Source organism: Anopheles stephensi, chromosome 2 (genome assembly GCF_013141755.1).
Source record: "Anopheles stephensi strain Indian chromosome 2, UCI_ANSTEP_V1.0, whole genome shotgun sequence".
Classification (NCBI taxonomy): Eukaryota; Metazoa; Arthropoda; class Insecta; order Diptera; family Culicidae; genus Anopheles; species Anopheles stephensi.
The window spans coordinates 13,157,825-13,183,679 of NC_050202.1; the positions used below are offsets into that span (position 1 = coordinate 13,157,825).

The 25,855-nt window shown below is 45.3% G+C and overlaps 1 protein-coding gene across 1 annotated transcript in view; it reads right to left on the reverse strand.

Moving 5' to 3' along the window:
* Positions 1-25,855, reverse strand: part of LOC118504079 (frizzled) — a 230,268-nt gene that overhangs the window by 7,775 nt on the left and 196,638 nt on the right. The gene's annotated exons all lie outside the window — the stretch shown is intronic.

A 25,855-nucleotide genomic window follows, 5' to 3' on the forward strand; every position in this document is an offset into this window, starting at 1 on the left:
TCTTCTGTCCATAAAAATCATAAAAAACGACTGCGCAACCGGTTGATCCGGCACTCAAGTATCAATGCCCGTTGGGGTCTCGTGAGTACGCGCATTAATCACAGCACTTTTCACCCTTGCTTTTCCCGCTTGCTTGCTTGCTAATCGTTCTACAGTGGGCGACGTTCTTATAAGGGCACACATATTTGCTCGGCAAATGGAGTTTCGATAACGATTTAATTGGAATGATTCACATTATTGCTTTAAAGATGATGTACAAAATTTAAAATATATCGGCTCTAGATTTTTGTATACTTTGCGCAGAATAATGTGAAGAAGCCAAGTATCCCAGCGTATGCTAGTAGAAAGTTTGAAGTGCTTTAGTTGGTGGCAAGCTATAATTACAAGATAAGCTTCTAGTTTTCAACTTGGATAGCTATGTGGCCGTTGTTTACATTTCTTTTCTGCCATTTAGGAAGCATTAAAGGATATTAAATTTGAACCAAAGAAAATCAAAATTTGTGTCGCATATTCCGCCAAGATATCTCTCTTACATATTCCAATTTAATCACTTCATATTCATTGTCTCAATTGAAATAGCAATAATTAGACATGAATTAATCCTAAAATAAATTGAATTACAAATATCCTTGTGCTTACACAAATTTCTCACACTGTAGCTAGTGCCTGTAGAGGGTGTGCTCCAATCGTAGCGGGCAGCTGATCTCGCCTGGCCCTGCCCGAGGACCACTGGCGGACTATGTAAAATGAAACGCACCCTGGCCGCGCCCGTTCACGGGGAGCCTTCATTCACAGTTATGCGTCTGTGTCCCGTTGCCCTGGTGCGAATACGCATGCAAATCTTGGCAAGAACAAGCCGCACAACAAACAAAAAACACACGCTTCACAACCCGACGGGAAATCTCATTCAACTCGATTCGATTAAACCCTAGGTGCCGTAATTCGAGCTCGTTTTGGGCCTCGCTATCTGCCAGCTTTCATCGCGCGGTTGCTGGCCGCGCGGGCACGCGGCATCCAATTAATCGCTGACCACTTTGGCAGCAAAGCGGCGAACGAAAGCGACCCCCATTTCGTCCTTTGGTTCATTTTGGGAGTTTGCCGGGAACTCAAATTTGCTGGCCACATAATATCCCTTTTTTCGAAGGAACGTTTTGGTGCCAATGAATGTTTCGCGAATACGAAATTCACATTCCCGGCACGCTTCAACGCCGCCCCGTTGAAACAACTGCTTTACATAAACGTTGCGATACGTTTGCGCTCGCTCGAGCCGGGAGCTTTGTTGGTGGGACCGCCATAGTGATTATCGCCGAGTGGGACGGATTTGCATAAATTATCATACAGACATTGTTCAAACACCCGTGGAAACATGATCATCTTCGTTCTGGGCTGGAGCCCAGCACCCAGCAATTTGCACCACATGTGTGAGTGTGTGTTTGCTTGTGTCTCAGCTCGCTCATTTGTCGCAAGGACGTTTGCGTTCTGATTGAGGTAGGAGCAGCGAAAGAAAGAAAATCTCCCACACTGAATTGAGCATTTTCCGCACAGTAGTTTGCAAGGGGATAGAAAAACTTTTTCCTCCATTGAGCAAAAAACTTCACCCATCGGGCTTCGTTTGGACAATGGAAAGCATTCTACCGCAGCGTCGTGCACGCTTTTCGTGGCCGCCTGATTATGCTCGAGGGAAATAACCGCTGGAACGCATGCTGTCAATTTTAGCATGATTTCATCAACCTTGTGTTTCGGTGTGGGGGCATTCTTCATACCCAGCAATACATTCTCTCTGCAGCCACCAACTTTATCGGTTGGAAGATTTCTTTAGGGACGTTCGTTTCATCTTTTTCCTCCCCAAACAAAAAGCTCGCTCGCACACAGCTTTCACCTCAAGCTTCATCTCACCGGAGAGATTTGCGCGTAAAAATCTGAGTTTGATTGATTGTGTTATTGGAACTATGATAGAACAACGCAGCGAGTGAGCAAAAAACTGTGGTGCAGAATCGCATTAGGCAATTTGTTTTACGATCAACTTTGACACTAGGGACAGCAGCACCAGCCCAACCTGGCTATGTGGAAGGTACGTGAGCTTTGTAGTAAGTTATCGGAATCAAATTTCTGAGTCTGAGGAGAGAATGGAGCGTTTAATAAAGGGATGATTGGAAGCAAACAAAATGAGAAAAAATGGACAAAGCATTCTTTTTGAGATAGTGATAAAACTTTCCGAGTGATTTATGTCAGTTGAAAACATTGAAGTTCACCTCCTGATTGAAGTTGATTCGCGAAGGTTTAATGTATGTGTTCTGTTTAAACGACTAAATTAATGACCTAAGTTTGTCTCCAATAATTGAGGGTGGATGTATTGGAGTTGAGTCCCTAAACAGTAGATGTCAAGATGAAGAAGTAGATAGTCCTAGTCCTGGGCGAATTTCCAATTTTTGTTTCTACTGAGCTGCGAAATAATTTCCATCTTTTGAATGCAAGAACAAAATCAGAGTACTTCAGATTAGACAAATAGTAGTGACAGCATCCTCCCAAGTCAAGAATGAGATAGAATGGCATAAAAAGTCAAAAAGATTGCAAGATGTCCAAGCTTTCCATAAAGTTCAAAAGATCCTGACATTCCTCCCCGGAGTTCAAAGTAAGTCTTCGTCTTTATTAAAACGTATGAGACTTCGTCTCTAGAAGCTCCAGATATTCGACCGTAAACATCAGAAGAGAAATTCTTCGCGTCCTACCCTAAAACGGTCAGTGGGATATCATTAAAATCTAACCAGACACCTTTTTGACGGATAAGGAATTTCGGTAGCAACTGCAACATCCATTAACACCAGTTTCTGCCAGCTCATCTCGCAACGCAACGGGATACACGGTTAAAATGCGCATCATAAGGTGGCATTCTTCATACAAAACAACACGGAACTGTTCCGCGGGCGGAGGTGACTTGACCCTGGTGGTGTGGTTGGCCCCCCTGGGTCGGTGTGAAATCAATCAAGCAATCGGAAAGCTGTCAGAACATTTGCACTCGTTACTGACGTTAATTGCGTCTAATCTGGACGTTGCATCTCGGCACAACCTAACGGATCGTGATCACCTTTTCGGCTAACGGCGAGTGGGTAGAACCCTGTAGCCCTCCGTAGCAATTGTGGCCAGTAGCAATCGGCGCCTCACCAGGAAGCCTTTCATTATGCCCACTTTATATCATTTGCACTCATTTTAGTGTGCCCCGGGCAGTGTGCTGCTGGGGAGGAAAATCGATAGGAAAATCACCTTCGGACGATGGGGCCCTTGAGGGGCGTTATTTAGCTCGGGTTTCGCCCGGACGCTGATAGTAGAGGTTTGCACTCTACAAAACGGTAATCAGGAAGCGGGACGGTGCGATCGCTCGAGAATGGGTTACGAGATCGGGCCGGGATTCTAATGGTCGTAACGAGCGGTCGGTGCGAGTTACCCGGTTAAACCGGTATCTTGGAGCTTTCCACGGGTAGAAGTGCGTGCGTTTGCATCCTCTGACAGACACGCGATGCTGGCAAACGGAATCTTAATATGTAATTAATTTCGCAACTGCAAGAAGCGTTTAACCGTCAGCGGGATAGAGATGGAGCAGGAGCTCCTGTACGGGGCTAGGAAGATGTTTCTGCACCGTAGCAGCAAAGCCATACCTGTTTGGTGCGTTGGTCCACAAGACCCAAAAGGATAGACACGTCCGTTAATACCGCAGCTTTAACTGACGGATCCAATTACTTGTAACTATTTTTTTGCAGATCGCAAGATTAAATTGCACGTAAATCGTTCCTTCCGCTATTCTGATCATCCCCACGGAAAGAGGAGTTCCGTGCGTAGCAGCGGATCATGAATTAAAATAAAACTCAATCGAGTTGATCTCTTTTGAATGAACGGCCAGCCAAGGTGCGTGTTTATTCAAATCATTCCGCTTCCTAGAACACTGACACTACTGGAAATTGAATTCATTCCTACGGAATTGGATAAAATTTATTCCCGGCCTAGACTACCAACCCAACCCAATCTTAAAGCCAGCCGACTTTGGTTGGAGCAAGACAACAAGAAGGCAGGCAGAAGAAAAGACCAAAACCCACACGACTACCGGCCGGGCTACTTCTCTCCCAACAGCCAAAGAGCACTTAAATTCAATCAATTCCACCAGGCAAACGATGGGGCAAGTTGGTGGTGCCATCCCCTTCGCATCTCTCACTGTAAAGTGATACATTTCTTCGACATTCCCGCAGAAGCGAGCGCTTGCGGCGTGTGGAGCACTCGGCACTGGACGACGTTAATATCGGATTTCCTTTTTAAATGGCCACGGGGACGTCTAATGGAAAATGGAGAAAATTTATGTCTCAACAGCGAACGCTACTCCGCCCGAGCGTTATGGGACTCATACCTCGAACTCATCTTTTCTGCTGCGCGTTTCAGGCAGGCAGGAAGCCGGAAATCTGTTCCACCAAACCGAGTGCGCCCGGTTGCGGTCTACACAATAAGACGCCCGGAAGAAAGGAGTGGACACCGAAAAAGGACACATGAATATTGCTGGCGCGGGAGATCCACCATTTTTCACGTTTGCTCCAGCGCGCTGGTGCACTCAGTGGGTGAAGATTGCTTTGCTATTTTCGCTCCGAGGTCCTGTTCGAGGAGCGTTCTCGAAGATACATACCGAGCGGTGCTGATGGAGCTCTGGACACAGTAATATAAATGAAAAATTGATAATTTATGGGTGTATTTAAAATGAATCGCTTGTCTGGTGTGCTTTAGCTGGTGCTCTGCTGGAAACCAGATGGAATTCTTGGACCAGGTTGGCTGACAGCAAGCAGCTCTCGGAAACTGAAAGCATTGCTACGGGGTTCGGGACGATTAAGTTGGTAGTTGGTGACCGTCCCGCATTATCTTGAACACTCGTGTAAGGGTCTTCCGACGCTTTCTTCGATTGCAGCAAGTAGACATTTGATAAGTAAAGCTTCTTTAAATTTCCTTCTTACAACCATTTGTTTATGTCCCCGTTGCTAAGCCGCAAATCGGATCGTTTCGCAACTTTTACGACACTTTTGATGTATCGACGGCAGGCCGGAAAGCGTTATCTAAACTCCGCTCAACCGTAATGAACGCGGAGTACTGCCACTTAACGGATCCTAATTTAGCTTCATCTGCGAGCGATACGGAACATCCGCCGGCCGGGGCCACGGTGGAATCCTTTTCGTAACATGGCACATCCTGCTAGAATAACAACCGCACCAAGCATTCTCCATTCCCACACGCACTACCAGATTTCTACCTACATTTTACCACGTCTATCATTCTCTCGCCTTTTACTGCTCCCATCACCAGCGCGCCGCCGCCCGATAGCGGGCCCGATAAATGGTTCAATAAAATAAATTATTAAAATCACATCAAAGATAAGTGGAAACGCAGCGCTGGGGATGCCAACACAGCGTGCAACAGCTTCGGTACGGTGTCGGTCGGGGCTCAAGATCATCACAACCCATCGCCATCATCATCGTCATCAGGCCGGTTTTTGTCGGTTGCAGAGAGCTGACTGATGTTGCGGCCGTACGTGAGCTTAAGCTGCATGAAAAGTGTTCGCGTAACCACGGAAAAGCTTAAGTAACCTTGGCGTGCTTTCCATCAAATTAACGGCTGTATTTTGATGCTCGTATGACGTTATTTGCGCGGTGATAAATTTTGGTTGGCTTCTACCAAAAGATCATTACAATTGAGTTTGATTATTGAGCTGTTTTCTTAGGGAGGAATTCAATCTTCTTTTACTGAAGCACCCCTGTGCACTTTATACAGTATTAGACAGAACATTTGCAACTCAATTCGAGCAATCATAAAAAAAGCATTATTCAATTTAAATTTTGCTTAAAGCTTATCGTCAGATACATTAAGGAGGCTTTCTTTCCTAAGCATCCCTCAAGGAGCATACGGATTTACAGTTCTCTTAATCGGGCCGGACAATCAGACGACGTGCCGTTGAAGTCGGATTATTGTGAAGAATCCTCTGCTTCCTATTTGCTCAATCTCATACTGGCTCGGATCTGCAAAATTATTCAGTAAAGAGTCAAAGTTTAACTTCTTCCTTGGACTTGGTCCAGTTCATCAATCGAATCGCGGCACGTTTCATGTACAATAACTTCCTGAATGATGCCGTTGCTGTCTTAAGCTGATAGGGATATGTCATTAAAATGGATATTTCAACAAGATTACAACCCCAAGCACACCACTCACAAGTGGTCAAACAGTACTTTAAGGATATCCAAATAATGGAGGTGAACTGGCCGCGAAAATCTTTTCGGATCTGAACCCCATCGAGAACCTGTGGGAGATCGTGAATTTGATCACAAAGATTCATGATTGGGAACCGGCTGGTTGCAAATGTTTTGTCCAATACTGTATTTTCTACCAAACATCCACAGCTCATAGCCTAATGGATCATATTGCAGTAACGATTTTCATCATTTTCGCGCTTGAAGATACGTGACGCATTTTCCGCCCAAATACCTCGCAATGATCCATTGCAGCGCGCATGATTTTATGTATGATAAAATATTAATAAAACGCTCTACCCATCACTGCATAATTGATTGATGTACATATACTGGATGAAAAACGCCTCCAAGTCGTAGAGCTCAATTTACATCACCTTAAACCATCGCCGTCTTCTAATGGATTCTATCGAAAAACCCATCCGGTACTACCCATTCACCGATTTGCAAGGGGTAATGTAATGTGATGTTAAATAATTTTTACTGCACATCGTATCACCTTCCATCGTAATGGAAGCAGAGCAGCGTTCGTTAAATCAAGTTGTAGCTCCCTTGTTTGTTCATCACGTGTCTCGATGGTGCTGTGGAGCCGCGTTCCAACCGTTCCGGGGCGCATTAACCCAACGGCAGCGCAATGCGTGTGTATCTCGCCCCGAACGAGTACGGACGCTCTGGTCTGATGATGACTGGATAATAGACGGACGGTCTGTTGCTCCATATAAATTGCAACCAGTGATCTTCTGCTCGCAAAAACGCAGGCAAACGCAAGCGCCTGTCGCGCAGAACGCTTCTGCGAAATTGCAACGGTATTCATACTCGAAAGGTATTAAATTTTATGAAATAATATAAACGATCGTGATTACGGGGATAATCATAGGTGTGCCCTAAGTTGTGCTGATGGATCGTTTACGGTGTGTGGTGAAGGTGTAACCCTCCAGGCTACCGCCCGGGAACGCTTTCTTGTGTGTGGTGACTGCTGCCCCGATGTCACCCGAGCCAGCCGCACTGAAACGCAGAAAACAAATAGCCCCGGGGGGCTAAACTATTCCAAGGTATACACGTCGATGGGCTCACTACTCCACACGGATTGCCGCCGTAACGCTGCAATTGAAAGCTTAATGTCTTTATTTTTAAATTCGTTCGCTTTCGTCTTGCAAGCATCGTGAGCACGTTCACGAAGCATCACGTGCCTGCTGGTGAAGTTAAACTTCAAGAATCCCGCCACCAGCAGAAAGAAGGGATTGGTATTGGTCTCGCGCGATGGAAACGTGGGACTGGAATGAGCTCTTTCGACAAGCTCTTAAATGTTGCCACTCCGTCGAAAGTACCTTGTCCTCCACAGTCGGCAGTTAATGATGTCGAATTTTGGTTACGCCTAATTAGAGCGAGAATGTTTCGGGCCGTATCCTCCCCCCAGGGTCTGGGTTCTGGGAGAATCGTCGTGGGACAAGGCGCTTTGGAACAGGCGAAAACATGCTCCGGCCAACGACAATTAATTATTCACAATCCAGCTGTAAATTATTTGCTACAGCTCTTGGTTTTGAGGATATTTACTATCAAAACGCTCAAATCGGTAGGCACGTAGGAGGCCTCCTATCCTGGAGACTGTGTCGTGTGCAAATGGACGTTAGAATTTTACTATTTAGACAAACAAGAATCAATCGTTCCGCTGCGTTACGATGGCCCGGTGGTGGTCTCCCGGATTCTGACAACCACCACCACACAACTAACCACGGCCAAAGAGGGACGTGTGATTGATTGATAAATAGCTGACGCGGTTTTTCGGTATGGTCACTGGACATGGCAGTGAGCTCGCGAAAAACGGACACCAACTCGCCGTGTCTTGGGGTTTCCAGCCGCGTTCCGGGTGGTTCGCTAGCCCGATTAGTGCCAAACCACAAATTTACCATAGAACTATGCATAAGATTCCGGTTTCACGGTCGTAAAACCTTGCGGCCCGGGCTTTAACTGCGCAAATATGCGAACGACGACGCTCCTATTAGCGAATAATATATTTTGCTACTAACGAGCCACTCTCCAAGCCCATCCCTATGGTGGCCAGAGTTTGACATCCACGGGTGCCGAAAGAAAAAGTTGGCAAAAGCCATTTGAATTTTACGACACAATAACACCTATCAATATGTCGTGCGGTGCTGTTTCGGTGAAGTTCGTGGGATTAATATCGTTTCCAAATAGATCGCCCCAACCATGGAGCGGGCGAGCGGGCAGGGTTCAGAACTATTCAGAACCGATCTTTGTCTATCAGAGAAAACATCATAAAATGTTGGCCCCAAAGTTTGTGGTTAGTGTTTGTTACGCTGGATGGATTATCAAAACATTATTGTGTTGGACACTGATTTCGCTCATATCCACTGAACACGCACGCGGGCTTTATCTGTGACGGGGTTTTTATTGATAGATGAAACACCGACCGAAAGAACCTAATGTCCTCAAAGCTAGAGCACACCAGAATAATATGGTTATGCACTCTGATAATCACCCCCGAGGGCAGAGGGTGCTGTTGTTTCGTGGCGGTAAATTAATCCGGCTTGAAGTTCTGTGACACCGAGTCCCTCACCGGTCGTCAAGCGGAGATGTGGTTAATGTCACTTGAGAAGGAGATAGGAGCATTAAGAAGAGAAAAAAAGCCCAACATTCAACATGACAGGCGACAATATGCTTCATTTCTCTTGATTTCCCGCTACACCGGGCAACGATTCCAACGGGAGACACATTCCACCGAGAATCTCTGGACTAGAAGACATACACACTGAGAGTTCACTAATCCATCCGAACAAAAGGGTGGGGAGAGTCTCCAAACTAACCGGCTTAGACCGAAAAACCGGCTTGGTCCGGAGCTCACCGTCCATTTCGACGAGTGATCTGTTTTTCTCCGGCTCGATCACTGATCGTAAATTTATCATTCCGACAATCTCCTTCCCCACAAGCACACGGCCGACGAGGACCTTTTGCCTAGATCTTTATTCTCGAGACCTCGAAACCGGGACTACAATAACGGCTAAAATGCTGAGGTCTCACCACAACATGAACTATCGGGTGAGAAAAAAGTCAAACCCACCCCACCATCCTTGGTCCCGGTGACTTCAACTTTTGATCTTGCTCGGCTTGAACCGGTGTATCAATGGAGCTACTTGCTGGATACTGTGGAGCACCGAATGTCAACTTCCTAATGCTGAGGGAAACCCATAGGGGAACTCGGAGCATTCGGAAGAGGGGATGAAAACCTCCAAAGCCAAGATCAACGACCTGGAACGTTCGGTTCGCCACCAGACATATTGAAGGCAAATCACAGCAGGCACAAACTGGGTGACTTAACCCGGCCAGCGTCGTCGTGAAGAACCAAAGCACCGGGGAGATTTAGCATATTTAATAAACGTTCATAAATTAGCCACAGTTTGCAAAATCGTTCGTAGTTCGCGCGTTCTGTGTTTAGTCTTTGGTTTGGCATTCTTACAAGCATACAGCACACCAAGTTGATTCTTTCAGGATATAACTACAACGAACCTGTGTCGCTTGCTCTCTAACATCCTCTCATCTCCGTCCCATTGTTTCGCCCAAATTAAAGAAAAATTAATGGTTCGTCCCGTGAACCCTGAAGGGGGGCTAGAATTTATGATCTTCCATAAAACCTACCGTTTATCGTGTGATATGGCAAAACTCGATCGAGTTAGAGCTTATTTTGTGCGTTGTGCGCCTCTCTCTCTCTCTGGGAAAGAGGAGTTTGATCGGTTTTTCGGTGCTCCCGGGGCCGTAAATCGTCTAATGAGAAAGTCCCCAGCAAATAAATATCGACAAATGATCGTAAATATGTATGCTCCAACTTTGTCTGGTGGCTGGCTTTTTTTTTTTTTCTTTGTGGGGAAAAAGTTTCATCAAGGTCCCTTTAACGCCCTCTAGGTAAACAGTTCGTAATTTCGTGATAAGCATTTAGCGTTGTAGCAAAACAATCGTGCAAGATCTCATCCCGCTATCCAAGGACATCATCCAAACACGGCATCCCGGACGCCGATTACACGCAATTTTATTTCGCCAACCATATTATGGGCCCGTGTAGGCTGGCTGCCGCCGCTTCGTTGCGTTCCATAATGTTTTATGTTAGCGCGTCGGATTTGCGCGTTCGGGAGGATCCCATTAAGGATGATTTAGTGAGGCCGATAAAAGCACATTAAAAGCTACTGATCTTTCGGTGTTTTAATTTGAGCGGACACGGTCGCAAGGGTGGCCAAAATTTATGAAACCGGGTGGCCATTTCCACGCTTTATTAAATTTGTGTTATCAGTGGGCTGCCCGCCCGCCAAGGGCTACACACCGCTTGTTTTACGGCTTGTACATTTTAAGCGTTGTTTGCTATTACATCTAGCTAAAAGCAAGATGCTGGAGTGCGGGTACGAACCCCGAGTTACAACCAGCTTTAATAATTAACAGAAACACCACTTTAATCATCCTTTTTACAGCTATTTCTTATTTTACACGCTGGGTGCAGTAGCTACTGAAGGTGGCGAAGAACAGAAAAAGTTCGGTTCGGAGCTTTTACCAGCAATAAAGATGCATGACATCATTCTTATAGTTGGTTTTGCAACGGGGGGAGGGAAAACCAAGAAAAGCAAACACAACAAAATTTAATGTCTTACGGTTTCCATTAAGTTGTCACGAGAGTGTCCCGTTAACGCGTGCGGCTTTCCGCACGATTGGATCTCGAAGGATAAAAACGCAATCTCGCTCTCCCCGGGAGTACTTCGGTGGGTGTGTGTGTGTGTGTGGTCGATTCGATCATAAAGAATGGTGGAATGCTTCATAAAAATAATTCTTCGGTGTGAGTTTTTGTATTAAATTTTAGTTTTGCTTTACACAGCCGCGAGTCCCGCTTGGTGGTTATTTTATTGCTTATTGGGCTTAGCGTGGTGGTTCTTTCGATTTTTATGACCATGCGGGACATATATCTAATTCTGTGCGGGGTTGTGCTCAAAAGTAGAGATGTTTAATTTCTCCCGAAGCTTGTCTTAAGCGGGAAGGAGCTGGGGCATTGAAGTTCTGGGTTGGGCCCGATATAATTGAGTGTCTGGATCGTGTGGTTTTTATTCACAGTCAAGAATTCCAAGCCATTGAACATCCCGGGAAGCTAGCAGTTACGACACATCATCTATCAATGAGCATAAAGCTTCCGAGAAGCGTGTTGCATGTGTTGGCGCTGGCTAGAACTGTGTCTTTATGACAGTTTTATCGCAACACCGATAGTAAAGCGATAGTTTGACATTTAATTTCCATATCAGTATTCAATCAGTAACTCATCGCGTTTTAACGATCAGCATTCGATTTACCGTACAACTCTGGACGCATGCGTTTTTCGTCACTAACGATTACGCCGCGATTCCGCTTAGGATACGCGGGATTAATGAGCCTTCCTCGGTGCGTTTCGGGGGGCTTTTACTGCGGTCACCACCGGCAGGATTATTTATCTTCCGTCGCTAAGCCTACACCGGGCTGGCCGTAACGGGTTTTTTGCCCCGGTGAGTACCCCGATAGCGAACGCAGCAGCAGCAGTATAAATGGATGGTCAACTGTGGTTAGAACCCGCTGACGGCCACGACGACGCACCTTCGAAACGCTATTCTTCCATCTTGTATAGAGGTCGGGTGTGCTGGCAGGACAAACCGCATAAATCATGAGCCGGTTATATCTAATCTTTTGCGGTCTTGAGCGACCGTGAGACGACTCTGTGTGTGTGTGTGTGTGTGTACGTATGTGATTGTTGGGAAGAATCTGCCCATCGCAAGGGCCACAAGTCAACCCTTGGAGGCACTCGAAAACGTACGGCGTGTTATTAACACGCCGGATACCCCACCCCAAAACCCTGACACGCTTTGGAACTCGATAATCGCTTCGCTGAGCGAAAGGCGCATAAGGGCTTCCTCCATGAGGCCCCACCGCAAGCCTCATATCTTTACGGCAGGCATCCACGCTTTTGCCCATCCACAAAGCCAGCCAGCCGAACAAACGATACATTGTGATAAAGAGCAACAACGAAAAAGGTTTCCCCCGGTCCACCGCTTCGGATTGAGCTTCCAGCGAACCATCAATTGCGACAAAGTTTTCCACCGAGTCGCTCTCGCGATGGAGATGATCCTGCAGCCATACGAATTCATTCTCGACAACCGTCACCTACGGGCGACGTTCTTTATCCGCATCAGAATGCCATCACCGTCAATCCGGGTTCGCGGGGACTCGAGGGAAGCAAACAAATAGCTACACCTGGGCGGATTGTGTGGGATCTTTGCGATTCGATCGAAGGCTGGTAAATATCTATCATTTGGAGGGAAGATTTATTTCATAATTTCGATGAAAGATCATCGGGCCGCGCGTCGGTTACTCGCGGCACCCCGTAACGGGACACACATTCGTGGAGAGTGTAGTGCCTCCGGTGGGCGTTTCTTCACCTTTTCTGGATGGTTTAGGATCGTGGGATCGGGTGTAATTAAATTAACTTCGCCTATTTCCCTACCGACGAAACGTATGGACTGGACGAGTATGCGATTTGAGCTTAGGAAACGTTAAACGTGATGCTATCCTCTTACATATAGTGTTTGACACATCTAAACCGGTTTGGACTAGAGAGCCTCACTATGATGCTGTCTGTTCTGGGTGGTAACTCCGGTTCTTGCGGTCAGCGTTCTCAACCCTTCCAGCCAATGCCCTGCCGGTGGCGACGATTACAGCAAAGCGAAGTGTAAATGCAACGGTCTAAGCTTGTCACATTTTTGAAACCTAATTACAGAGATACAAACGTCCAAACGTGCATATGCAATGTTGCTCGGGGCTTACGCGCGACGAGTGCAACGCGAGACACCCGTGCGAAGTGTACGCGTACAACACGATGCGTAAGCCGAGAAGTGTGATGCACAATTACAGCCACGCCGAGCCGAGCCGAGAGCGAGCGCAGTTGACAGTGATGAAGACATCAGGGCACAAGTTTTGCGTGGGAATGGCATGACGGTCGTGTCGGGTAAAAACAAAAGCAAAGGCGGTGTTAAGTAAACGAACGGATGTCGTCCGGTTGTTTTTTTTTTCTCTCCGCTGAACCGGGAATGTTATATTGATTTGTTCCGAGAACGATTATAATAATCGTAAGCATAAATGTGCTTTTTTGTAGCTATTTTTTCAATTACATTAAATATTATGACAAGAGAACAAGTTGTTCGTGATTGTGGTTGTAGCCGGTCGGGAGAAAAGGCAATTTTTAATCTTTATTACGACTGCGTCATCTGATCAGTGAGGATTTAAAGAATACTTTGTCCTGAGAGCTTTCGGCTTGTCTTTTTAGTACCATGGGCTTGGTTTAATCCAGGCTGGATATTGTAGTCTACCACACGGCAAAGCCGAGGTTCAAATCCCATGCAGACCGACAAGAGAATTGACTATCCAACTACGGGTAAAATCAAGTCAAACAAGCCAGAAATGGCAGGCTGAGATCTTTCGAGGTTGTTGATGCGAAAGAAGAAGAAATATAGTCAAGTCCTGCGTACCGAGAGAGAGTCCGGACGAGCTTCGATACTCGATCCTGCCGTGTAGCGATAGGCCACGCTGTCGCCTGAGCTGTCCGACTTTCAATGTCGTTGTTTTAGAAGAGCAGTGCGATTTAAATAAATCAACTCAAATGCATTATCATTCATTCCGCTACAATAAATCGTAACAAACAGCCCGTAATTGTCCACAATTGAATTCGGAAGCGTGTTAAGCTACAAGTAATTCCTACTACCCCTTTTTTCCTGAGCAAAGGCAAACGGGGGAGACCACCTCCCGAGCTTTCTGGCTTGTACAATTTCGTGATAAGTCCTTTCCTCACCAACAGGTTGGTCGGAGACCCTTCTTCCTCTACTGTATCGCTCAACTTCACCAAGAAAAATCATCCACCGTGGCGCCACAGCACGATTAGAATCCCGGCACTCCCGGTGCAAGAAAGACAACGGCGTGTCATCGTTGCCGGTGTGTAACAGGGGTGCGTGAGTGGCACTTTCCCAACGAACCACTGCCTCGATGGATGGTCGCTCGACTCAAGCCCATGGCGCGGAAAATTTTCCAAATCTTCTCGCTCCCCCAGCCCTCCGGCTAATTATGGCAAATTTACTGATAGGGGCTCCCGACAGCTTCTAGCTTCAACCGGCGCTGTTGCTGCCACCCGGACCGGCAAATGGGATAATGATGATGACATTTAACTGAAGTGTGTGCTAATGATGAAAATGACACTAATTTCGTCTATTCTCTCGCGCGGGCGCGCGGTTTGTGTATGAATTCTTTCGCTTTTCGGTTCGTTATTTTCAAAGCGAACTGAAAAGACTCCGACCCCCCCCCCGGTTTGACTCTATTGATGCGACACGGAGCTGGATGGCACAGCGACCGACTTCGATAGACAGCTTAACGGGCGTAACGAGAAGCGGTCGTGGAGTTCTGTGTCTTTCGTTTTGCAGTTTATTTATATATTTTTTTTGCGCTTTGCACACTACTAACAAGGTGAGGAAATCGTAAAATGATATACATGGGAACTGTTCCGAGGCGTACTCTCACCGCCGAACCTTCTCCGGAAGATCCCGGTCTTTCCGAGAGTTTCGGTGCACATTCATGCCACCCCGGCGTTGTGTGGCAAACCTGCACCGTTTGGGTGAAAGATATGCTTTATCTGGCGGCTGTTCGTCTGTCGAGAAGCAACTAGCAGAGCAAGTGCCACCACTTCACGGTGAACTTCCAGCCGGAGAGTACAGGGATGATATATGGCGAGCTCACGGTCCAATGCCGTGAGCTGGGAAGCTGCCGCTGCTGCTCCGGCGGATGTAACGCAGTGACAGTTGGGAAAGCATAGCAAAATAAAGGGACACACAACAACAACCACTAGGATACAAACACACAAAAAAGCCAGGATGCCACACAGAAAATGTTTAAATAAACGGCCAAACGAAGGTGACGGTGGTGTTGGTGGGTAGTGGGCATCGCCAGCAGACAGCTTGGGAAAAAGAATAAATTATTCATAAGCATGCAAAATATGCTACACAGTTCACTGCGTGCAATAGGAGGCAGGTATGCATCTTCAGCCAGCAGCTACTCAGCATCTATCCAGCAGTACGTGAATGGCATAGAATCCTTTAGTGAGTAATAGAGCTCACGCTGCTACAGCCAACCGGTGGTGTATCTTCTCGTTACAAACCGTGGCTCGTGCTATCGCTATTCTCGCAACCTTACAACCATTCTCCCGGTGAAAAGGATTGCATACATTAGGGCGCATTTCTCCTACACCTGATAAAAAACAAACTATGAACAATATGACATAACCTTACACCTTTTGATCGCATAAAAACGGGCACCCAACACTCTGTGATGATGTTGGAGATAACTTAAGTTGGGTGTCCTCCTTTCCCGAGAAAAGTTTTGCTATTGACACTTGGCTCTTATTAACAAAGTCACCCCACCCGATGGAGGTAATCGACCGCAATGTATCACCACGAACACCTTTTGCTTCCCAATAAAATCTCTTTTCAAATTGCGTGCGTTTTTATCTGTGTGTCACCCACGATAAGAACGATTTGAGGAGGGCAAAAAAAAGCGACAAACATGGCTTATTCATTTGACTTCTTTAATCTAAAACCGTTGTTCAAATGGGAAAGAATCAGAAAAGCGGGCGACCGAAATTCTCACCACTGGAAGTTGAAATTTATTACACTTTCAGTCTGAGGTGCGCCTTCAACGCACAGGCTATCAAGAAGGGAAGTAGTCCACCTGACGATGGAGGGCAAAGCTTCCAAAAAAGATTGAGATTTCGCTGGATTTCATTAAATCGCCACAGCACCCTCGAGCAAGGTAAGGGACGCAAGGTCATACACCGTGGAGTAGTGGTAGGATTTATGCTTCAGCACCTTTTTGGCTGAACCGGACACCAGCGGGCGAGAGCAACGATGGAGAGCGCTCTTAACAGGAACTCAGCGTGACGCGCGTCTTCGTTGTTTTTTTTTCTGGTGTGCAGAAAATTACCACCCATTGGTGTGGTGCGAACCAATAGCGGGGAAACAAAAAACTGAGGTTCAGAAAGAGGATGTGGTTTTTCGAAAACTGACACCACCGGGGAGAGTCTGCTGTGAGCTGTGAGGAGACAAGAAGGATACTAAGAAGAGAAGGAGCTCTGCGAGGTTTTGACGTTGGAGAGAGGTAAAAAATTAAGTTGATAGCCAATTTAAAACGTTTTATAACAAAAAGAGCTATTTTTGAATCCAAAATTTCACAAGAAAAATGAAGTTTTCGAAGTTTAGTCCGAGAAGAAAAAAAAAAAACGACGAACAATTATTTATCTCAATGAGAAAATATCCCACGGATAACAAATGAAGAGGATCTTTTCGATTATTAATATCACTAAGAAGACAGGGCCAAACCGGGCCGGCCGGCCGGTTCCAGACTTCGGAGGGTATTACGCGGTCTTGTAAAATAGAGTAATCGTCTCCATATTTCATCACCCAAAACAAGTGTAACACCGACGTCTACCTGCTCTCCCTAGAGCCTCCGGGAGAATCGTGGTCCAATGCCACGCTACTCCTCCAGTAGAGCACAGATTTATGAGCAACAGTTGGACCACCTCAAGGATCGTCATCCACTCAGACGAACGCGCACATACATACACATACACCCTTGGACGGTTTTGTGTGATATTTTTAAACGACTCCAAGTGAACTGGAGCGTACTGCCCGAAAAGAACGAACGAACGAACGAAACCGTGCTCCACATCTGAGAGGGTACTCGTGCCTTCAGACAGCGACAAAGACAGACACCGTACAAATTTACAACGTGTTGTAATCTTTTCGGTGTGTTACGTTTTGCTTCTTGCGTTGCCGTTACAGACAAGAACGGTTTGATGGTTTGATGATGATGCTTCGCTTTACGTTTTCGCTTCGCTGACGGTGTACACCTTTTTTTTTTTCGACAGCCTTTTGCCGCACAAGGATTTGCAGTTCTGGATTCACAAGGACGAGAGCACTGCGCTTTATGAGTTGTGCAAACGCCGCTGCCAAAACCAATAGCAATCTGAATCATCTGAAGTTTGGAAGTCCTCCGGGCGTCCGCCAAAGCTGGGTACAACACAACAGAAACGAGGAGTCGCAAAAGGCACACATAAAGAGCATTAAGAAAAGAGATTGTGTAATAACAGCAGATTGTGGAAGTTTGCACGTCGAACCTTTGGTCGGTCGTACATCCAGGCAGCCGAAAACCAGCAGAGATCCAATGATTTATCCTCCGGTCTCACACTTTTCGTGCAATTGCATTATTATCGTGTGAGATGATGGTCGCGGTCCTCGCCCGTCGTTTGCCACTACTGAGCTCTCTCGGTGGGCTGTTCTTTTTTCCTCTGCTTGCCTGGCGGATCCAGGTGACACGGACTGCCAGCAGTCTGCTGCGTTGCAGATAGAGCCATACTTGAGCGGACGAAAAAGGAACAATCTCGACCAGACTGTCACGACGAATGGATGCTGGCCCGGGAGTCGTGCAGCATGAATCTGGTGCAGATAAGGCATAAAATAAGCATCACCCAGGCACCACCTGGCTCGGAAAGGATTTCTTTCAGCTGAGCAGCACAATAAATAACGTACAATGATGCATCCGATAACAGGCGAATATGAAGCAAGAGTGCAGCACCAGTGTGCTGTAATGCTGAATCCTACTACCAAAGGGAGGGAATGGTGTTTTCTTTCTCGAAAAGCTCCCCTGTATAGCAGCGACTTTAAACCATTCGGATCACTTCTTTATGGAGGAAACGATTATTTTATTTATGCATCCCAGTACATGCATCTCGCGCGAGAGCGAGTGAGAAGAATGATGTTAACATTTCCCAAAAAAACTGTAACGATATAGTACAACATTCAACAGTAAGAAAGGTCACTCACAACCAGGGGCGAAAGCTTCCAAAGTTGATGTTCGAGAGGCATCTGGTGCATACAGTTCCAACACCCAAAGCCGAAGGATCACCGTGTATCATATCTTGATTGTTGTTTTCACAAGCCAGCACCGACTCCGGAGCTCGATAAGCGAACTGCTGGAAGCACTTCACAGCCGGATGACTCCACTTACGCCCTGTGGTGTGCTTGGAATTCTGTACACGGCATGGCTTGAAGCCACCAGGCCCTCCTCGGCTGACGAGACGTATGTAGATCTGGCAATCGCCGATCATAACCACAATGTTTGAAATATAAACTGACTATTTGTGGTTTGTCCTAAGAAGGGGCAGAAGAGAAAAAAAAACCGAACCGAACCACAACTGAATAGCTTTTCCCGTACTCGTGGTCCCAGCTGCCGGAGAACGTAAGGCACATGCGGTGGGTAGCAGTGTTGCAAGGGGAAACCTATGAAGTTTAATCTAATCGATGCAATATCTTGCCCACATTCTCACTCTCTCTCTCTCCCTCCGTGTCATTGGTTGTGGTTTTCATGCACCGAGCCTGAATGCATTCGGTCGACCAAGAACAACCGAACGGAAAGACCCCGAACACCGGTAAAGATGCCAAATGCAAAAGTTTAAATTGAGATCGTGATATCAATATACGGGCGTTTTGTGTGTGTGTGTGTGTGAGTGGAATCGGAAGATTATGGTTTTGTGCAGTCGTGCGCACTTTTGCAATATACAAGCATTATTGATGAGTTTAACTTTGCGATTGAGGTTTTTCGTTTTCCCTTCTTGATGCTTCAGCATCCTACGAGCTCCAACATAAATAGTTTTGTTCCGTAGTGAGAGGGCAAATAGCTGGTTGGTGGCTGGAATCCGGTTAAGAAACGTTGAAAGCTCCGCTCTGACCAAAGTTTACGATGTGTGTGTGTGTGCTGGACCGGGAAAATCTTAATTTTCAACCTGAGGCCTTCAGACATTTGGGGAAGACCGCATCTCGTAAACATCACGACCAAATGACCACTCCAGTTGTCGACAAGCGTGTCGCTAGTTTCAAACCTACATATCATCAATATGTTCGATATCCGGTCAAGAGTTTTCGGATCCCATTCTGCCTTCTCCAAACGACGATTTGTGTTCCTGGTTCATGCAGATAATCTTTAAATTACGATGCTTTCTACTCGATGGGATGTGGTTCCATGAGTCTGCCAGGATGGGCGAGAATTTATTGTAAATTTATTCCACACTCGTCCAATAGCAGCACCCCATAGTGTTTGCGGGCGCATCGACGCTAATCAGGACAGAGCGTGTCCAAACATGGGCCCCGGTTCGGTTTTTAATAACCGAAGCGTATCGAAACCTACCCGGCACGAACGGTGAACTCGTTCCATCGACTATTCAATTATGAGCCATAATTTAAGATGCGTTAATTTTTACGTGGGGCGGCCCAACATGACACGGCGCAGATCAGAGGTGGCGACGTGTTCCGCAGGGCTTAACGGCATCGCCTTCAAGCTAGTTGTATTAATTTAAAAACTTTTACCTGAATGTTTAAATATTTGGACACATAAAGAAGGGGGACAAATGTGACTTTTTCCCAAATTCCGGCACAAACTTGAACCTAGATAAGCCGAGAACTCATGGGGTGCTCACATACAATACCAATCAAAAAAAGGAGCAGAAAATACCCGAAGGACTGCTTTTTAAATTGGCTCTTTAATTCCTAGGTAACGTGTCGGTCAAATGGTGTAACAGGTCTTTAAGTCTTTAATTTATTTAAAATAAATTTTTAAATAAAGATCTTTAAATGATCTTGTGAGAGGTGAGAGGTCACAGGGAGTTTTTATCATTTTGTGAACATGTTGAAACAAGTAAGAGAAGACAAAGAAGACATAGAAAATGTTAAAGACCTAAATAAATTATTCTACTAGAATAAAATATATTTCTTAACATTCTCTTTTCGAAATTCTTCTCGGAAATTCAAATAAATAACTCCATTTAAAAATCATTACTCCGGGCGAAATTGAAAACCCATGCTCGGGTAGTGTACAATAAACAGTGAAAAAAAAGAGGATAAGCACTGCAAATTTTAACTTAATTGCGGACCTCCGCCATTAAGCTCCAGCTGAAAACCTTTAGAGTGCGAGAGAACCAAACCAACTACAAAAAAAAGACAAACAAACAAGAAACAATGCAAAATCAAAAGGCTCTGGCACGTTGGCGGCGGCGGTGAGCAGCAGTTAAAAGGTTGAGTAAATTATGCAAATAAGGATAATGAACGATGCTACCGCGTCATGCGGTTCATTTCTTTTTCGCGCTTTTGTTTAAAAAAAAAACGGCTAAGGTCAAAAAATCAACCCAACCCGCCAAGGACTCGCACTGGGTGGTGGTGCTGTTGCTGCTGAGAAGCACCGCGAAAGGAAAAGCTACACGAGCGACAGGTAAACAATGCATTAAGGCAGCAGCATGAATAATTAGTTGCGCGTAATGAGTTCTTATACACCGGGCCACACATAAACGCAAACACTCATCGAAGCGATGCGAAGGACGATGCAGACTACCACCACACGGTAGGCCGTAACAAAAGGACGAAAGGAGATCATCACATAAAGAACCTATGCTAATGGTGCCTTGCAAGTGGCGAAAGTACCTTGGAAGGGTTATCCCCGAGAGCTGACTTCGCCGAAGGTAGGGACGCGCCGGACCGACCTTCCAGGGAGTGCTGGTTTGCCCTTCGGGCCCGATCCTGATTCGATCATCGCACCGCACCGGTGTCTTTATGAACGGTGGTAACGAACTGGATAAACCATTTTTCGGCGATCCTCACCTCACGCCTGGGCACGCCTTTATGGATGCTTCTGATCAAAAGGCAGAGCAATCAGGACCTTCGTTACGTATCACTTATGACATTCTGATAAGCGTGCTTCAAACACACACACCCAAGTATCACGTATCTTTAACCATACTTTTATTTTGCGAAACCGATCCCAAGGAATCGGTAGGAACTCTCTCTCTCTCTCTCGCTCTCCATCCTCTTACCGGTACGTCACTTGTGAGCCCTTTTTCGGTCGTTGAGGATAAATCCCTAACCTAACCTAGCGCAAGCCGTAGTATCGTAATAAAGCGAGTTTTATCCACTTGGCTGAACATTGCCGTAGCTCTCAGCCACTGACTGATAGGAAAATGGCACCATCGATAGGACAAAGTATCTCTTTTCTCGAGCGACCGGTCCTCGAGCGACCTACGACTTCCCTCGTATCGGTGCCTGCTTTGTGAACCATCGCATCTCGGTTCTTTATCTCCCGGACCCAACGATGTACACACGACCAATTCTTGCCAATATCAAAGTGAACGCATAGGGCCAAAGCCCCCTTACCATCAGATGATAGGGGTGAAAAAGGTATCAGAAGAAAAAATGAACAGCAAAGCTTTGGTAAATTACGTACTTGTGAAGGATCTTTGCTCGCACGCTTGACACGCGCGCGCCCGTAACGGACAAAAGGATGCGTTCACCATCGGCGTTGCTTATTATAAACACGAGCCACTCACACACACACTAGAAACACCGCCCCAACACATACGATATAATCATAATAAAAGTGTCACATTATATTTATAGCAACGAATTACGTCCCATGTCCCTGAGGCGGCACAGAGTTTCGAGGAGAAACCCACGTTTATACCCTAGATCCCAAATGTGGTGTTCCGGAATTAGGTGTCCCGTTGTTGTTGTTGTTGTTTGTAATGGTGATGGGGGTTTTGCGCTATATATAAGGTCCTTTTGTTTCGCCGTAAGATGCACAATGGTCTAGCTGAGGTCAATGGGTTAAAAATTGAGGGTTTTCCTCGATTTGGAATTTGAAGATCTTGATAAGATAAGATGTTGATTGTAGTATCCAGAGGACTTGAATATGCAGATGAAACTACCTTGCGGAGTCCTTGAATGAGGTGAACAGGAATGATTGTCTTGTCGAGATATGCCTTATTCAATGTAAGAGGTATACCAAAATGCAATTCCTTTATGGAAGATGCATAAAAGAATGAATTCACAAAGAATATGATCTATAGTATAAGACGTAGAATTCCTTGAAGTAGATCAAACTTTATGAGAGGGTACTTCAAGGAGCAAATTCTTTAAACCAGAGATTTTGTTTGAAATCGTGCAGACCGTCCAACTATTGTAGATTTCAGTTGCCGAAATCTTCAAGAAGAAAACATTCTGTTTTAAAGAATCTTTTTTGGTCAATTTTGATATAATGTCCGAGAAAGGCCCAAGGTAAGGTTTTGGATATGTCCTTCAAAGATGCTTCTTCCAATAAATAAACTCATTTTTCTAATCCCTATATAAAATTTTGAACCGAATGTCCACAAACCTGTTCCATTGTGCGGAATGGTTCGGTACGGGAACAAGTCTTTATTTAACCTCTTTTTTCTAATGCAACACCCCCCATCAACGGCAGTTGAAAACATTGAACTAAATTTTAAACTTCATCGACACTATTTTCGCTGGCGCAAAATAAAAGACTTATTTACCCCGGGTCGCCGCTATTGGGTGCTTTACAAAACATTGATGGAAGCAAGAGCAAGAAAAGAAAGGGCCATTAGAATGTATGGTCCTCCTATATTGGCCCCATCAGGTTGGCGTGTTTTGCACGGTTTGCAGCCAGCGCCAGAGTTAGTAGTAGCCACCCAAGCAGGACGAAGCCGAAGGTAATCCAATATCCTGCCAATGAAATGATCCCATCCGCGCACTCACAGAAGGCTTCCAAGCAAGCAAGGGTTGCCGAGCAAGTGCATCGACAGACACGGGCTGCATATGCAGGCGCGGGCACAGCAGATCCTCTCACACACACACGGGCGCTCGGGAATCGGGGAATGAAAATGGATTGCTCGCCGTTCTGCTTGGCCGAAGCTTTATTAAGTTTCTCCGCACTTTATTTCATTATGATAAGCAAGACGAAATACGATCCTTCTTCAGGGTCGGGCCAGGAACAGGCTGAGGCTATGCTTCGTCCAGAGTGGGGAGTGTTAAAAAACCGGTAGCCAGAAGCACTTGTGAGGCATCGGGATAAAAGGACGCTACAGACAGGTCCGGCACTTTGGGTTTCTTCGTTTTGTTTGCTCCCCGTTCCATCACTAGCGATGGAATACTTCACATGACACGAATTTTTTGTTAAACCTTTCAGCTGTTCCCAACGTGTCCGCTCTACGCGCCCGGTACGCGAACACAATTTTAAAGTGGAATAATTACAATTTGTTCCTGTCCTGTGAAAGCTGTCGAAATATGCGACCAACCAACGAATGGGACACACGATTCGACGATTCATTTGCAAGCATTACACGTTGTATCATTTATATGCGAAAATTAAATTATAATGAAGACACACCATTTGTTGTGTGTCCGCGGCTGGTTGGGCGCGTTGTAATTTCGCGTCCCAAGCCGTACCATTCAATATGGATTCCAAGCAACGCGCGTGTGTGTGTGTGAGGTTTTGGCCAGAGAATACACACCGCGTATCGATTTACATTTGCAACCCGATCGTGGACATCTCCACCCGGTAGCACCGCAAGTGTCGGAAGGTTTTGTCTCTCCATTTCCCTGATAAACGGAAACTCATTCGAACCGAACACACACACACGCCCGGGTTTCCTTGTTCCGTCCCGTTTACATGTGCTTCCCATACCGGGCTGGAAAATCGAACGCCCGAGTAGATGATTTTATTTTATCAATCACGCCAACCATACCGGGGCAATGGTGAACAGGGAGGAAGAACGTGTTCGTCCGGGTTGTGGCGTGATTTGTAACAGCTTACCAGATTATCCATTCACCGTGTGTGCCGGGTGGACCCAGGCTGGTGTTAACTGCGCACCAAAACTGAGCATGGATCGAGAAATTACCGAGCTGCGGTGTTTCGGTCCTGTCCCAGCAAATGCTCGTGCGATGTAAATCCGATAATTTCCCCATATCGGTGATGGATTATTTTAATTTAACTAGGTGCCTGGTTTTGGGTTGAGGGTTTTTTTTAATACTCGGAGCTGGAAAATTCTGTCATTTGCTTTTTCGCGGTCGAATAAATAAATCCAGGAAGTTCCCTTTTCATCTGAGTTTGAACGTGAGTGTGTGTATGTTGTAGCTTACTTTTTTGTTGAATTTGTTTGAGATAATCTCTTTTGCTTCCGAATTGAGCACATGTCATGTGTAATCGGGTTTTACCTGGAAGAAAAAAGCGAAATCGAAAAGGAAAAATCATTAGAAAACTGCATAATTTACTGAAAATTATATTATATTGTATATAATTAGAATATAAATTATCCGTTTTAGGAGAATATAATGGGAGAAAAATCATTTTTTATTTCACATAATTTTTCTACACAACAAAAATATTTTCAGAATGAAGTAAATTTTACGAGAATTGAAGGTTTTCAATGTAAAACTCATCCAAAACCTGTTTCCATATAAATTTGTACTTACCAATATAATTGACCATATTGGTAATGGAAAAGACAGCAATAGATAAAAGCCTTTGAAACCATAACAAATAACAATAGAAAAACAATTTTATTTGCAAAAAGCAGAAGTCATAAAAAAATCAATTATAAGGGAAAAAAGATTAAAGTAAAATGCGAGAACATAAAAAATTAAAAAAGAATAGGAATAAATATAACAAATTTGAAATGGAAAATAAGAGTTCAACAGAAAATAACAACAAATACAAAATAAAAATATAAAATTAAAAAAAATAAACGTAGTAATGAAAAGAGCCAAAGAAAACATCTGCCAAATTAAAATCTTTACAAGAAAATAAACTAAAATAAATAAATAAACTCCTTTGCCATATCTTTAATACGACAAAAATGATTTAAAAACTTTAATACTTGGCTATAAACCTATGAAACGCAAATTAGTGCTCAAAATCGACAGAAATCTGTGTATTCCATTCTTTGTTCATTAAAAAGTAATTTCTCTACATATCCCTCTCTCTCCACCGATCGGGCAACCAACAGCACCAGCAACGTGTAGCAACAAAAGAACGAAGCAGTTTCTTGCATTGTCCAATGGTCCAAACTTTTTTCCCGCCATTAGCTCGCGCGCACAGGCCGCACATTCGGCACAGTATTGTTCCATTTTGTCAAAGCCGAGTTTTGGTAAACGAGCACACAAAACCCTCCATTTGTATCCGGACCATCAAACAAATGCCGGGTGCATCATTATTTCCACCGGACATTTCCATGTCGCTTTTCGCTGGCGGGTGGTGTTGCTCCTGCTTACCAGTGAGTGCCAAATTGTGCACGTGCAACTTGAGCATATTTGTTTTCAAACCGTATCCAGGCCCCAATGGAGGTGCAAGTTTGGAGGAGAACAAAAACATGAGAAAAGGAAAAAATAAGCTCTCTCGAGCTGATGGCTGATGTGCTGGTTTTACAAATTTTCCAACCCCACCCATGTGTACATGCTTGCTGCTGCTGGAAAAAAGGCGGCTGTTGGAACAAATTTGTTTCACACAACCAACAGCAACAACAAAAAAATTCGTCGTGTAAAGTTTTACACTTGTTTGTTTGTTAGTATATGTGGGAGAGTGTGTGCGAGAGTGTCTTTCCTTCGGAGCAGCTTGTACAGCAGTCGTTTCTCTATATGTTTTTCCACTGAACAGGAAAA